Source organism: Tamandua tetradactyla, chromosome 4, assembly GCF_023851605.1.
Source record: "Tamandua tetradactyla isolate mTamTet1 chromosome 4, mTamTet1.pri, whole genome shotgun sequence".
Lineage (NCBI taxonomy): Eukaryota > Metazoa > Chordata > Mammalia > Pilosa > Myrmecophagidae > Tamandua > Tamandua tetradactyla.
Genome location: NC_135330.1, coordinates 174,891,067 through 174,906,131, shown reverse-complemented (window position 1 = coordinate 174,906,131; position 15,065 = coordinate 174,891,067). Strand labels below are relative to the sequence as shown.

General features: G+C 38.9%; 1 pseudogene; it reads left to right on the top strand.

The window, feature by feature from the left end:
- Window positions 1–455: 455 nt before the first annotated feature.
- LOC143679534 (large ribosomal subunit protein uL30-like) lies at window positions 456–1,625 on the top strand (annotated as a pseudogene).
- Window positions 1,626–15,065: the final 13,440 nt, after the last annotated feature.

Genomic DNA, 15,065 nt, shown 5'->3' with positions numbered 1-15,065 from the left:
CAAAGAGGGAGTAGAGATTTTTGATCTTATGCTCAATCAGTTCATTGTGGCAGGCAGCTGGTCTTTAATGGAGAAGAAAAGTCTGCCTGTTTTGGGTGTGGGCATTGCTTTTATAATCGCAGCAATGTGCTGACTTGGCATATCATCAAATATTCTTTTTGAACCTGTCTGATCACTTCCAGAGAGGGGAGGTTCTATTTTGTTATGGTTCATTGGCAGCCATTTAGAAAAATGCATCCATGTTAATGGAGTAGTAACTAGTGTTGGGTGTTTTTTTTTAACCATGTCTAGAAGGGGCTACTAAATATGGACAATGCTGGAGGCTAATTTAACTAGTTTATTTTGCTAAGATAAAAGACATGGAGATTTGGAATTAAAGTTACATTTGAAATGACCCGGAGTAAGAGTCACATAGGCAGCTGAAGAGTCTTCAGAATTCTTTTCTGGCTGGAATCATGGAGGGTATTGAAGAGAAGAAGATCCTGGCTATGCCAGAAACCCCTAAGAAAAAGCAAAGGAATTTTGTCAAGCTGAAGATCAAGTGCTTGAGAGAGAAGTTTGCCCAAAAGATACTTCAAAGGGCAAGAAGGAAGCTTATTTATGAAAAACGTATGCACTATCACAAGGAATATAGATAGATGTACAGAACCAATTCAAATGGCTAAATTGGCAAGAAAAGCTGGCAACTTCTATGTACCTGCAGGACTGGAGTTGGCAGAGTTGGCATTTGTTACCAGAGTCAGTGGAATCAATGGTGTGAGCTCAAAGGTCCAAAAAGTGTTCCAACTTCTTTGCCTTCACCATATCATTAATGACACCTTTGTTAAGCTCGACAAGGCTGAGAATGCTGAGAATCATGGAATCATATATTGCATGGGTTACCCGAACCTGAAGTCAATGAATAAACTGATCTATAAGCATGGTGATAGCAAAATCAATAAGAAACTGATTGCCTTGACTCTTTGATTGCATGATCTCTTGGTAAATATGGTATATAAGTTAGGGTTCTCTAGAGAAACAGAATCAACAGGAAACACTCACAAATAAGAAATTTATAAAAGTGTCTCACGTAACCGTGGGAAAGCAGAATCCAAAATCCGCTGGGCAGACTGTGAAGCCAACAATTCCAGTAGAGGGTCTGGATGAACTCTACAGGAGAGGCTTGCCAGCCAAAGCAGAAAGAGAGCCTGTCTCTTCTGAATACTCCTTAAAAGACTTCCAGTGATTAAATTAAGCATTACACATTGCAGAAGACACTCCCCTTGGCTGATTACAAATGGGATCAGCTGTGGATGCAGCCTACCTGATCATGATTTAATTCTATGAAATGTCCTCATCGCAACAGACAGGCCAGAACTTGCCCAACCAGACAAACAGGTACCATTCCTTGGCCAAGTTGACACATGAACCTTACCATGACATATGGCAACATCTGTATGGAGGGCCTGATTCATGAGATCTGTACTGTTGGGAAATGCTTCAAAGAAGCAAATGACTTCCTGTGGCCCTTCAAATTAACTCCTCCCAGAGGCAGAATGAAGAAAAAGACCACCCATTGTGTAGAAGGGGGAGATGCTGGCAAAAGGGAGGACCACATCAACAGGTTTATTAGAAGGATGAACTAAAGTGTCTACTGCCATCATTTTTGTAATCTGGTCAATTAATGAACAGTGACTGCTTTCAAATTGAAGTAAAAACAAAGTCTTCAGAGAGATCAAAAACATAAATTTTATTTGCTTGTATGCCACGGTTATTGTAGGGCTCATTCATGTCCAGTGATCAAAACTCTCTTTCATCTGGACAGCATTTTATTCATTCCCCACCTTTTAATCTGAACATTAAATTTGGTGACACATAATGTTACTTATTAAATCACTTGGTGTAAAATGTCCTACCACATGAAAGTTCTCATTCTCAGTCTTTGGGGTTGATGGATGAATATATTAAGCTGCAGAACACCTGGCAGTCAGTTGTTAAAGGACAATAGGGTAGTACTTATCCCCAAAAGTTCTGAAGTTGAGATGGAAAATAAACACTAATGTATGTCTATCAAGTATTTCTGGGTACCCCCAAATATTGGAAATGCGAAGATGCTAAGGAAAATTCTCTAATCTGGAGATAGTTCAAGATCCTTTCATCTTTTTCCCCACAAATTCAATTATCTACTGGATTGAGCGATGGTCTCCAGCATCATTTGTGGTTAAGAGAACACTGTAACTTAATACTTTTTTGTCTGTTGCTTTGTGTCAGTTGAGATTGTATTTGGTTGCACATAAAGGAAACCAGTCAGAGTACTTGCATAAATAGAGAATTAGCTTTTTCTCATGTAAATAGCATCTATGTAAATACAGGACTTGTGTAAGAGTTCGCTTCAGTTATCAGGGATCCAACTTTCTACTATCTTTTTTTTTAGCTTTGGGCTTTTTGTTTTCATATTAGCAACTTGGCTCCTCCATTTCCAGCTTTTTTGTTTGCACTCTAGGTGGGAAGAGATTAAGCAAAGAGGAAGGGCAAAATGCAGAAGCCCCCAAGGTATATGGTACCGGAGTTACTATTATACACATGTCAAGGCAAACCCTATCTGCAAGGGATTCTGGGAAGATGAGATTTTTCATCACATATAAAACAGAAAGTCTATTGGTAAGGAGGAAAACATGAATGAATGGATGTTGGCCAGACAAATGGCAGTGCCTTCCATAAGTTGATCTTTCAAGGGAAAAATATTCATTATTTTATGAATAATAAACAGCCAATGCATACTACTTAGAAAACCCAGAAAGGTGAAAGAAAACAACAATTTTTTTTTAAAGTTAATTGCGGTTCTATTTAAATGCCCTTTCATTCTCTTTCACTTGTACTAGTTCTCATTCTCTGTATATATATTTAATTTATTTAGGTTTTGCAAAAATAATATTAAATAATGTATTATGTCACAGCTTGTTTTTCTCTACAGTGAATAATTCTAATAAGAATATTTTCCCATAGTGCTAGCTCATATTCTATAATAGAGTCTTTAAATGTTTCTTCTTTATTCTGTCATATGTGTGTACCTCTATATATTTAAGTAAATTTGTATAATAGAGGTTATGTCTATCTTTCTCCATTAATAATTTTTAAATCCCATGAATATATATTTCATGCACACCTCAGATTATTTCTATAGGATATATTTTGAAATAGGAAGTATATTAAAAAATGCTCATTTTTATACTCTGAATGCACAATTAAAATATCATTGCAAAAGTTTGCAACTGTTTATATTTCCACACTTTTTGTCAAACTGTCCTCAAACTATTCTCTATTTGATAGGAGAAAAAAACCCTTAATATTATCTTAATTGTTATTTAATTATATACAGGAAGTGGCTGCATTTTTTTTTACTGTACTGGACTGTGTGTTCTTGAGAATTAATTTCAGGTTCTTTACTTATTATTTTACTTCCTACTTATTTCTCAAATTCACTCATTTTTCATCTTCATAGACCTTACCCAGTTTCCAAGCCACCAAATTCTCTTTGCTTAGACAATCAAAACATTCTTGCAAAGCGCTCCCTACCCCTACTCCAGTGTGTTTTGTTATTTCTAATAAAGGACTGGCAAAGTTAGGGGATGAAACAGACTCCTGGCTCAAAACACCATTTTCCCCAGAAATCACCTTAAAAATCTACACTTTGAATTTCTTCTTTAATTATACAACAACAGCAAGTGTTCACTTCTGATTATTTGTGAGTTTCTGGGGAATATATTCTGGAGCCAGGGTTGCTTTTTCAAAGCCCTGATTCAGCACTTAATTTTTAAAAATGCATTTTATAGTTTAATAGATATGGATTTAAAATAAGAAGAAAAAAAAGAACTAGGCTTGGTCTGAGCTCTATTATTGAGATTTGGGGTAACTGTGATAAGTAATACTCTTCTTTCATCCCAAGACTTTAGCCAATTGAGAGACTGACAATAGAGACCATAAATCTGAAATTAAAAAGCTAGTCTATTTCTAATAAAAGTTATATTGGAGAGTAAGGTTTTGGCTCTATGGCTATATTGGCTACCAAATACGTGTCCCTTCAACTACTCAGACTTCCTCATTTACTTCCAGTTGGTTCTGGACAATAGCAGACACACTGAATTTATCACAGTATAAAAAAGCAGATTCGATTTCACCTCATGGAGACATGCTGCAGAACCTGGAGAAGGCTGTGCCTTCATTCGTGATCCTTTCTACTCAATTCCTGAGTACAAGGAGAGAGGAGGTCGGTTTTATTTGTGGGAGTCCCTCGTATGTGGCCACAGGAACCCAGGACACTGGTGATCACCATAGATATCCAACTAAATTGCTGTGTGAGCTTTTGCCAAACATTTTGGCTTCCTTTAGATTTAGCTTCCTCAAGTTCAGTTGAAGATAATAATATTTACCACATAGTATTTTTGTAAGGATTTAATAATACACTGTAGAAAATGTGTTCTAATATGCAGCTCTGGGGTTTTGGAATCATAGGTTTGATCCAATAAGCCAGCTCTTCTCTTCTTTGTTAATGATTCATGCAGAATTAAGGGATCAGCATTAATGCAAACAATATTATAGAGAGGGGATTTAAAATGATTTTAAGAGTATGAAAAAATTAAATATTTTGAGAAATAATTTGACAAACTGGCTGTTTTGTGTTTTCTTTGCATCTTAAGAAATTTCTCAATTTGTTTTTCAGCGATCACACTTTTTGAGTAGGGATACTTTTTTTGTTTTCAAGGAAAAAAAATTCAACTTTTGATAGCTTTCCCATTCTTGTTTGACATTGACAATGTTATTTACCTCATTTTCCCTTTTTCCAGATCAAAAGTGGATACCATTTTATGTCTTCATTTTGTGTGGTATTTGTGTGTGTGTGTGTGTGTGTGTGTGTGTGTGTGTGAAATAGAGAAAAAGAGAGAGACAAAGTCCAATTAATGCAAAGACGTTCTTACTCTTTTCAAAATTATAAAAATGGTCGCAATTGCCCATTTGTTTTGATTCTTGTTTTTTATATCTTTAATTTTGATGTCTTCAAACTCTGCACTTTTCAGAGCTCTCTTAGCAAAAAAAAAAAAAAAGAAAAGAAAGAAAAAGGGTAGGTAACAAGTTACAAGGAATTCCACAATGTCTTTCAGACCCCAGAGAAAGCGAGTGTGCCAGAAAACCATACCCTCAGTCTGCTGTGTTCTTCAGAGGAGCCCTGGAAATTCCTGCTGCAAATTCGCATGCCTGAATTTCACTGGAGACCGTGACGCCCAAAGCTGTGCTTGGCAGAGACCGCAACATATGCATATTTAACCCACTCTCATGTAGTCATATAACAAGTTGAAAGATTTAAGTTCAGAAAACTAAAATCAGGAACAGAAAATGGAAAGGGGCTTTACATATACAAACCAGCTGATGAAGGATGGCCTGTGATATCACGTGACCTCTTGACTGAGTGCCAGGGGCTGGAGTCTGTCTGGGCTCTGAACCTGAAAGTTCTACTCTGAATGGTGAAAAAAAGTAAAGAGGGAAAGGAAAACCTACAAAGCACAAAACTTTAATGAACTTTTGAGATGCCTTAGAATTATTAGCCTAAAACACACAAAAAACAGTTTTTAGAAATGACTTAAATCCTAAATACTATTTTTTCAAGCAGACAACACGCTGCAGATAATAGGGTGGAGTGTTAACAGTAAAATTAAAAATATATATATTCTCTTAATTCATCAGCCTTGTGAACAGATTTGATAAAATCTCTTTATAAAATTTTTATCTCCTTTTATACTTTTTGGAAATTAAGTTGATAATGTGCAGCACATAGGATATCTTTATGCCAGGGAAAGAGAAATCACAATGACTTTCATTCATTTTACTTTGGGTTTAATATCCACAAAGAGAGACAGGCTGAAAAATAATTTAGTTGAACTGCTGTGATTTTTAATTATTATTAAAATATTTACAGTGTCTTCACAAATGTACGTGGGTTTATATTTGATGCTTATCTTAAATCTCCTATGTCCATTCCAAGTTCTGTTTTGTTAAATTTGCTCCTTTCTTTACTTTTTAACCATAAAGTCCTTGTCTAGACCCTGGCTAACTAATATGTTTAGATTAATGTGATGTCTCTCTTGTAGGGTTCAGAATTTCTGGCTTTGAGCCTTTCTGACTTTCAGTTAATCCCACTCTTTCCCATGATCCAATCCAGGATGAATAAGTGGCCCACAAAAGGCTCCATTTTATCCCTTACCACTTAACATCACTTGACTTCAAATCCACCACACTCTGCCTTATGAATGGCTAAGATTCTTTTTTTTCTTAGTCTCATTCATTCCATCTTCATTCTTTCTTCTGATCCCATTTTAAATAATCCCCTTGCTTAGACTAGTATTCCATATCCTGTTCTATATTTTGTATCCTCTCACATAACTCATACACTCAGCTCCAAACAGACAACCTACAGAACGGGTTTCTTCATCGAAGCCAGCTTCGTGAATTGTGGTGGTTTCCTTCACACCACTTTGCTGTGCAGATCCACATATACTTGATGTATAACTTCACACCTCCTTACAGAGTTGTATTTATACATTTTGTGAAATGTACATGGCCATTTTATTCTCTTTTTGGATTTCTTAATATCATACCTAACCTCTTATTTCACTGGAATCCTTGGTGATATGAACCCATTAGAGAAACCTCATACGTGTAGCAATACCATATGCTCTGCAGTCATCAAAGTACAATTTTTAAACTGTTTTTATTGTATAGTATGACATATATACAAAGCAAAGAAAATAAAAGCAATAGTTTTCAAAGCACTATTCAAAAAGTGGTTACAGGATAGATCCCTGAGTTTGTCACGGGCTACCACACGATTCTCTCATATTTTTCCTTCTAGCTGCTCCAAAATATAGGAGGCTAGAGGGCTTAAATACTTTATCATCATAATCAACTTTTTTTCCTTCTTTTTCTGTGAACAATAACATATATACAAAAAAGGTATAAATTTCAAAGCACAGCACACAATTAGTTGCAGAACATATTTCAGACTTGACATGGGTTACAATTTCACAATTTTAGGTTTTTACTTCTAGCAGCTCTAAAATACTGGGAACTAAAAGAGATACCAATTTAATGACTCAGCATTCATATTCACTCATTAAGTCCTATCTTCTATGTATAATTCCGCAATCACCTTTGATCTTTCCATACCTCTCTTTGGGGTTGTTTGGGCTATGGCAATTCTAAATTTTTGTTCTTGGAAGGGTCTGCCACTAATATGGGGTAGGGAGATGAAACTATCTGATGTTCTGGAGAGGCTGGGCTAGGTTTCAGGATTTAACTGGACCAGGGACCCATCTGGAGGTTGTAGGACTCTGGCAAGTTACTCTAGTGCCTGGAACTCTCGTAGAAACTTATAAATTACCCTAGGTGTTCTTTAGGATTGGCTGGAATGGTCCTGTGTGGGGGTTGGCAGGTTATGATAGGTAGTAAGGTCTACCTGAAGCTTACATAAGAGCAACCTTCAGAGTAGCCTCTTGACTCCATTTGAACTCATTCTCACCACTGATACTTTATTAATTACACTTCTTTTCCCCCTTTTGGTCAGGATGGGATTGTTGATCCCATGGTGCCAGGTCTGGATTCGTGCCTGGGAGTCTTCTCTCACGTCACAGGGAGACTTTCACCCCTGGATGTCACGTCCCACATAGTGGGGAGGGCAATGATTTCACTTGCAGAGTTGGGCTTAGAGAGACCGAGGCCACATCTGAGCAACAACTGAGGTCCTCCAGAAGTAACTCATAGGCATGCCTATAGGTAATCTGAGCTTCTCCGCTATCTACATAACCTTCATAATAGTAAGCCTCATAATCGAGGGCATGGCCTATTGATTTGGGTGTCTCTAAATTTTGAAGCAGTATCAGGGGATTTCCTAATGGTAAAGTTTAATAGTTCCATAGTCTTTCTCCTCTCCCTCAGGGGACTATGCCAATACTTTTTGATTATCTGGTTAATGTACTCAAGGATGTTTCCAGGCATTACAATAATCTATACAGGATTAAAGGACCTCTTTCTCATTCTGTGCTCCCTTGTGTTTCAGTTGTTCACATGAGCTATACAGATAGGTTTAATTAGATTATGCACTACAGAAAATTTCAGTTCCAGATCAAATAAACCTTTCTTACGTTGGTCTCAAAGAATACGTGTGGTTCTAAAATATAAACATACAGACATTGTCTTCCTTCACCCTATGTTCTGAATTACTTAAACCCCAACCTGTTTGGCTTTGCTCTCATGTCTAAATGTCAGATTATATATATATATAACAGCCTCTCAAAATCCGGAAATAATAATCTTGACTCTGGACTCAATGTGTCTGCTCTTAAAGCTGACAATCTAGGCCCCTGTTCCCTTGTAAGCATTTTCTAAAAGTGACCATACCATTGTTGTTTTGTGTTTCTGGCTTATTTTGTCTCACCAAATGTCCCACATGTTCATTCACATCATTGCATGCCTCATGACGTTGTTCCTTTTTGTAGCATCACAGCCTTTGTTCAGAAGTATACACCGTTGTTCACCAATCTACTTCTCTGTCAGTGCATCCTTCAGCCATCTGTACTTATCAGGTTATCATGTAGAGGGCTCAAAGTCCACAGTGCATCAAAATTCTCAATTTTAGATAGTTTCATTGTTCCCAAGAGAAAGAAAACCAATAAACACACCCTCAGAAAATAGGAAATCTAAACCTCCTCTTAACTCTCGATCCTCACCTCATTATTTACCTTTGCTGTTGCTGTGGTAGTGCTGATGGTTTCCTTTTGAACATAGCTCATAGCATGTTATAGCAGTTTTCCTCTGTACCCTGGACTTAAACACTCTTTATACAAGAATCATATCTTAGAAGTAATCCTTACAAGAACTTGTTCATAATTCTAGCGTGAGTCAGTGGGATGTGTAGATGAGTCTCTTGTAAGCAGCATATAGCTGGATTATGTTTCTTAATCCATTCTTCCAATCTGTATCTTTTAATTGGTAAGTTTAGTCTGGTAACATTCAAAGTTATTACTGAAAAGGAGTTTCTTGATTTCACCACCATATCTTTTTTATTTTATTCATCAGATCTATATATTCTTTTCCCTCTTTCTCTTAGTATTCTCTAAATTACCCTTGGTAGTACTCTTCAATTCTGTGCTATCCTCCAGATCTCCCTCTCCTGTCTTTTTATTTTTCTGCTGGCAGAACTCCTTTTAGTATTTCTTGTAGGACTAGTCTCTTGTTGACAAATTCTTTCAGGACTTCTTTGTCTGTGAAAGCTTTAATCTCTCCCTCAATTTTAAAGGACAATTTGGCTGGGTACAGAATTCTAGCTGGAACAAAACTCTTTCAGGATCTTGAATATATCATACCACTGCCTTCTTGCCTCCAAGGTGCTAGCTGAGTAGTCTGAACTCAGTCTTACTTGATTTCCCTTGAATGTAGTAGATCGTTTTTCTCTTGCCGCTTTCAGGATTTTCTGCTTCTCTTCAACATTTGACAGACTGATTAGTATGTGCCTTGGGGAAAGCCTATTTGGATCTATTCTGTTTGAAGTTCTTAGGGTTTCTTTGACTTGTTTATTATTTCCTTTATGAGGGCTGGGACGTTTTCCCCCATTATGTCCTCAACTACTCTTTCTAGCCCTTTATTCCTCTCTTCTCCTTCTGGGACACCAATGATTCTTATATTTGTGCACTTTGCTTTGCCTATCATTTCCCTGAGTTCCTATTCAATTTTTCCTTTTTTTTTGCCATTTACTGTTTTAAGTCTTCGAAGTCTAATGATCATGTCCTCTATATCACTTATTCTTTCTTCTGTTTCTTCAAATCTGTTGTTGTGTGCCTCTAGTATGGTTTTTATTTGGTCAACAGAGTCTTTAATCTCTGTAATTTCCTCTATTTTTCTATTTATTTTTTCAAATTCCTCTTTGTGCTCTTCTATTGTCTTCTTGATCTCCTTTATGTCATTTGCTGTCTCACTTATTTTATTAAGTGGAGTTGTATGAACATCTTTGATTAGTTGTTCCAGCATCTGTGTCCCCTCAAGTGTTTTAATCTGGTCATTAGGCAGGGCTATATCTGTCTGCATTGTGATATGCTTAGTGGTCTGCTGTTGTCTTTGTCGCATGTAGATATCTTGATTGATTTACTTTGGGAGTTGATTTCTTTCAGTCGTCTAAGGCCTTGTGGTTGCGGGATGGTTGTACAGCAAGGAGCAGGGTACACGGTGGAGCACTCAGTGTAGTGATTTGTTTCAGAGCAGGTATGGGCGCAGGTTGGCGGTGTTCTGCTGATGTTTGTGAATGTGGGCTCCCAGCAGCCAGGGAGGATGTAGCTGTGCGGGTCTGGGTAATATAACCCTGGCGTGCGCTGGTTTAAGGCACAGGGCCCCTTGTGCTCATGTTTAGAGCTGTGGCAGCAGGTCAGCATTATGCCTTCATGGACTGGGGGCAGATGTAACTTGGCTGTGCAGGTTGGCACTTTCTCAGAGCTGGGAGTGAGGCTGAGGGCTGTGCACATGCGCAGTTCTAGGACGCTTGCAATGTGCAGTTCCCAGAGCTGAATGACGTGATTGGGGTCCCTGCGCATGCGTGGGCCTGGGCGTGCCATAAACAGATGCACGGAACTCAGGGAGGACGGCATGAGGCTGTGTGATACTACGGGCAAAGGTGGGGTGTAGGAGGGGGAGGTAGTACCCACAGCATTTATGCACTTATAACAGCCTGCAGGGAACTGGGAGAGGGAGGTAGTGTTTGGGAGGGTGCAGGAGAGGTGGGCTGGTCTGCACATGGGGTAGGGCTGGGTGCAGGTACTTAGACTGGGGGCTGGTGGGGTGGGGACACCTGGAGCGTGGGGAATGGGAGTGGGTGAGTGGGTTCAGGTGCGTGGGGTGTGGGGTGAGTCGCCGGTCACGGGGCTGCATTGGTGAGGGTAGTGCGCCCAAGGAATGCGGCATGGCTCACTTTCTAGTCTCTTGTACCTGTCCGTGCACTCTCATGGGCTCCTCTGCTCTGGTCCTCCATGCCAGGCCCCAGCTTTCTTCCTCTCAGTTCCTCGGCCTCTGCAACCAGCACTGCCACATGTGGTGCAGAAGGTTCTCCCAGGTCAGCCGCACTCCCGAATTGCTACCGCAGTCACCCTCCTGTCCCTTCTCTAATTCTTCCATGGAGCAGGGCTAATCTCAAGCCGCTCTAGACGGCCATCTTCCCAGAAGTCCCCAAAGTACAATTTAATTACATCTCTTTATGTAATTTTAAGAAGTCAGTAAGCATTTTTCATAAAGGCCCATGAAGAGGTTGCTTAAAACAATTGTAAACTTGCAAAAATCACGACTAAGTACACAGAAACCAGGGTCAGAAAAATTGGGGCTCTATTCCCAGTTCTGTTATTTATTAGCTTTGGAATCTTGAGGAATTTCTTAAATATTCCACGACTCAGGTTCTTTCTCTGTATAACTAAATAAAGCTAGTTATTTCATGCTGTTCTGAGAATTAATTTAAAATAATGAACATAAAATCTGCAACACTGCTTGGCACATTTTGTGTGCTCAATAATTCCTTTGTAAGTATCATTTCAAGTGTAATTACTATTTGTAGCTTAAAATTATGGTACCTGAACATAGTGTGATATGTTGAAATGCATTATCTAAAGACCACAGTCTGATTCTTGTTTCTGGTGATTAATATAATAACAAGTTTGGTTAAGTCACAGCACCAGTTGTAAAATGAAGGTATTACTGAGTCATCACAGGGTTCTTATAATGATGAAGTGAGTTCTTAAGTAGGCAATTGCTTTGTAAACTAACAAGTGTTATGCAGATGTTAGCTATTAAGATTATGGTTTCATTGGTGATCTTATAAGAAAATGAGTATATGCATTCACTGTGTAACTTTTTTTTTTTTTTTCTGGCATGGGCAGGCACTGGGAATTGAACCCGGGTCTCTGGCATGGTAGGCAAGAATTCTGCCTGCTGAGCCACTGTCACACCACTTGTGTAATTTGTATTCAACTGTATTTTAAGCTTAGTCGTAAAGAGTAGACAATGCCTTTAATAGTAAAATTAGAAAAAGGAAAAAAACATATATTGACATGGGGTTAACATTTTAGAGGGAAAATATCTTTTTTTGTTTATTTGGCTATTTTACTTCCTTGTATTGAGTGATATGGATAATATTTTTAAATTATTATACTTCAGTGAACTTATATTCTGCATGATTTATTATTAAGTGGCTTATCATATTTGAACTTTCTGTGAATTGATCTAGAAGGTGTTTCTTTTCTATTCTTATTATATAAAAAGATATTTAATGCTTATATTGTGATAAACTTACAAAATTATCGAGAACAAATCGGGTTCTCTCAATATTATCAAATCATATTTTTCCTTAACTTTAATGAATGGAATTTTTGCATGCGTTTGCATGTGTGTACTAAATATTTTCCCCAGATCATGGGAATTAACTGTCTAAACACCAGAATTATCATCCATTTAATAGAGGAAAACTTTCTGCTATGATTGTTACAATCATGTTTAGGACCCAAACTTCAGTCTGTGGGACTCTTTTTAAGCATCTTTGTCAACAGCGATAATGATAATAAGAGTGAGAGACTGACGATAACTTGCATTTACTGAAGATGTAGTGAATCATAATATATGTATAGTCTTTGTTTAAGTTACATGATTTGCCGAATAAGTAGATGCCGCTTTTTTTTCCTATTCTAGAGATGAAGAAATCGAAGCAGAGGGATTAAATAAATAATTTACAAAGCGCTTCCTGTGAAATCACTCTGAAGAAAGTTATCACTATTCACCAAGTGAACGTACCTTAAATTCTATCAGTTTTATTGTTTACCTTGAATTACTCTTGCATTCATAAATATTCTCTTAAGTAAAAATAATTTTAGAAGGGCTAATACATGAAGCCATTCCGTGGTCATTAAGTAATCTATTTTTAAAGAAAGTCCCCTCATGAGCAAGGAATGCTGAGCACTCAAAATAGAATTGCAGGGGACTTCCTGGAAGATGGCGGCTTAGTAAGACGCGCGGATCTTAGTTTCTTCTCCAGGACACCTACTAGGGGAGTAGAAACGATACAGAAAGCGCCCAAAGCCACAACAGAGATAAAAAAGACAGCGTACCCCATCCTGGAACGGCTGGCTGGCTGAGAGAAGCAGCTCGGGTGAGATCGCCGAGGCGCGCGGGCCTTACTGGGCGGGGTGGCAAGCGGCCGGAGTTACTCCCTTCCCCCTTCCCGGGCCGGCTGGGAGAATTGGAGAGGTGGTCCCCTGAAACCAAGGCGACTGGCGCCCACACCACGCGCAGCCCCCGGACCAACTGAGAGAATTGGATCGGAAACCCCCAGGCCGCGGAGAACGGTGACGGGTGGGGGAGGCCCCTTCCAAACCCGTGACTCCCGGGGAACGTGCACTCTCTCGGGCGGGCCGCTGCCGCTGGCGCCCTCCCGCCACGCTTGTTGCCCAGGGCCGACTAGGAAACTCGGACGGGCTCTTTCCCTGGCTGCAGCGACCAGCAACCCTCCCTGCGTTCGGACACCCTCCCTGCGTTCGGACACCCTCCCTGCGTTCGGACCCTGGGCCGGCTCAAGCCGCTTCGGCTAGCGAACCCCCAGGACGGTGAGAGTTTTCCAAAGTTAAAGGTCCCACAGCACCTTTTACTGGTGGGACCCGCAGACAAACGTGTGCCACGAGCGCCACCTACTGGGCAGGATAAGAAAAACAGAACCCAGAGATTTCACAGAAAAATATTACAACCTTGCTGGGTCCAACACCAAGAGAAATCTGAATAAATGCCCAGACGCCAGCAGCAGAAGATAACTGTCCACGCTCAAAAGATTGAGAATATGGCTCAGTCAAAGGAACAAACCAAGAGCTCAAATGAGACACAAGAGCTGAGACAACTAATGCTGAATATACGAACAGAAATGGAAAACCTCTTCAAAAATGAAATCGATAAATTGAGGGAGGACATGAAGAGGACATGGGCTGAACATAAAGAAGAAATAGAAAAACTGAAAAAACAAATCGCAGAACTTATGGAAGTGAAGGATAAAGTAGCAAACATAGAAAAAATAATGGATAGCTACAATGATAGATTTAAAGAGACAGAAGATAGAATTAGTGATTTGGAGGATGGAACATCTGAATTCCAAAAAGAAACAGAAACTATAGGGAAAAGAATGGAAAAATTTGAACAGGGTATCAGGGAACTCAAGGACAATATGAACCGCACAAATATACGTGTTGTGGGTGTCCCAGAAGGAGAAGAGAAGGGAAAAGGAGGAGAAAAACTAATGGAAGAAATTATCACTGAAAATTTCCCAACTCTTATGAAAGACCTAAAATTACAGATCCAAGAAGTGCAGCGCACCCCAAAGAGATTAGACCCAAATAGGCGTTCTCCAAGACACTTACTAGTTAGAATGTCAGAGGTCAAAGAGAAAGAGAAGATCTTGAAAGCAGCAAGAGAAAAACAATCCATTACATACAAGGGAAACCCAATAAGACTTTGTGTAGATTTCTCAGCAGAAACCATGGAAGCTAGAAGACAGTGGGATGATATATTTAAAATACTAAAAGAGAAAAACTGCCAACCAAGACTCCTATATCCAGCAAAATTATCCTTCAAAAATGAGGGAGAAATTAAAACATTCTCAGACAAAAAGTCACTGAAAGAATTTGTGACCAAGAGACCAGCTCTGCAAGAAATACTAAAGGGAGCACTAGAGTCAGATACAAAAAGACAGAAGAGAGAGATATGGAAAAGAGTGTAGAAAGAAGGAAAATCAGATATGATATATATAATACAAAAGGCAAAATGTTAGAGGAAAATATTATCCAAAGAGTAATAACACTAAATGTCAATGGACTGAATTCCCCAATCAAAAGACATAGATTGGCAGAATGGATTAAAAAACAGGATCCTTCGATATGCTGTCTACAGGAAACACATCTTAGACCCAAAGATAAACATAGGTTGAAAGTGAAAGGTTGGGAAAAGATATTTCATGCAAATAACAACCAGAA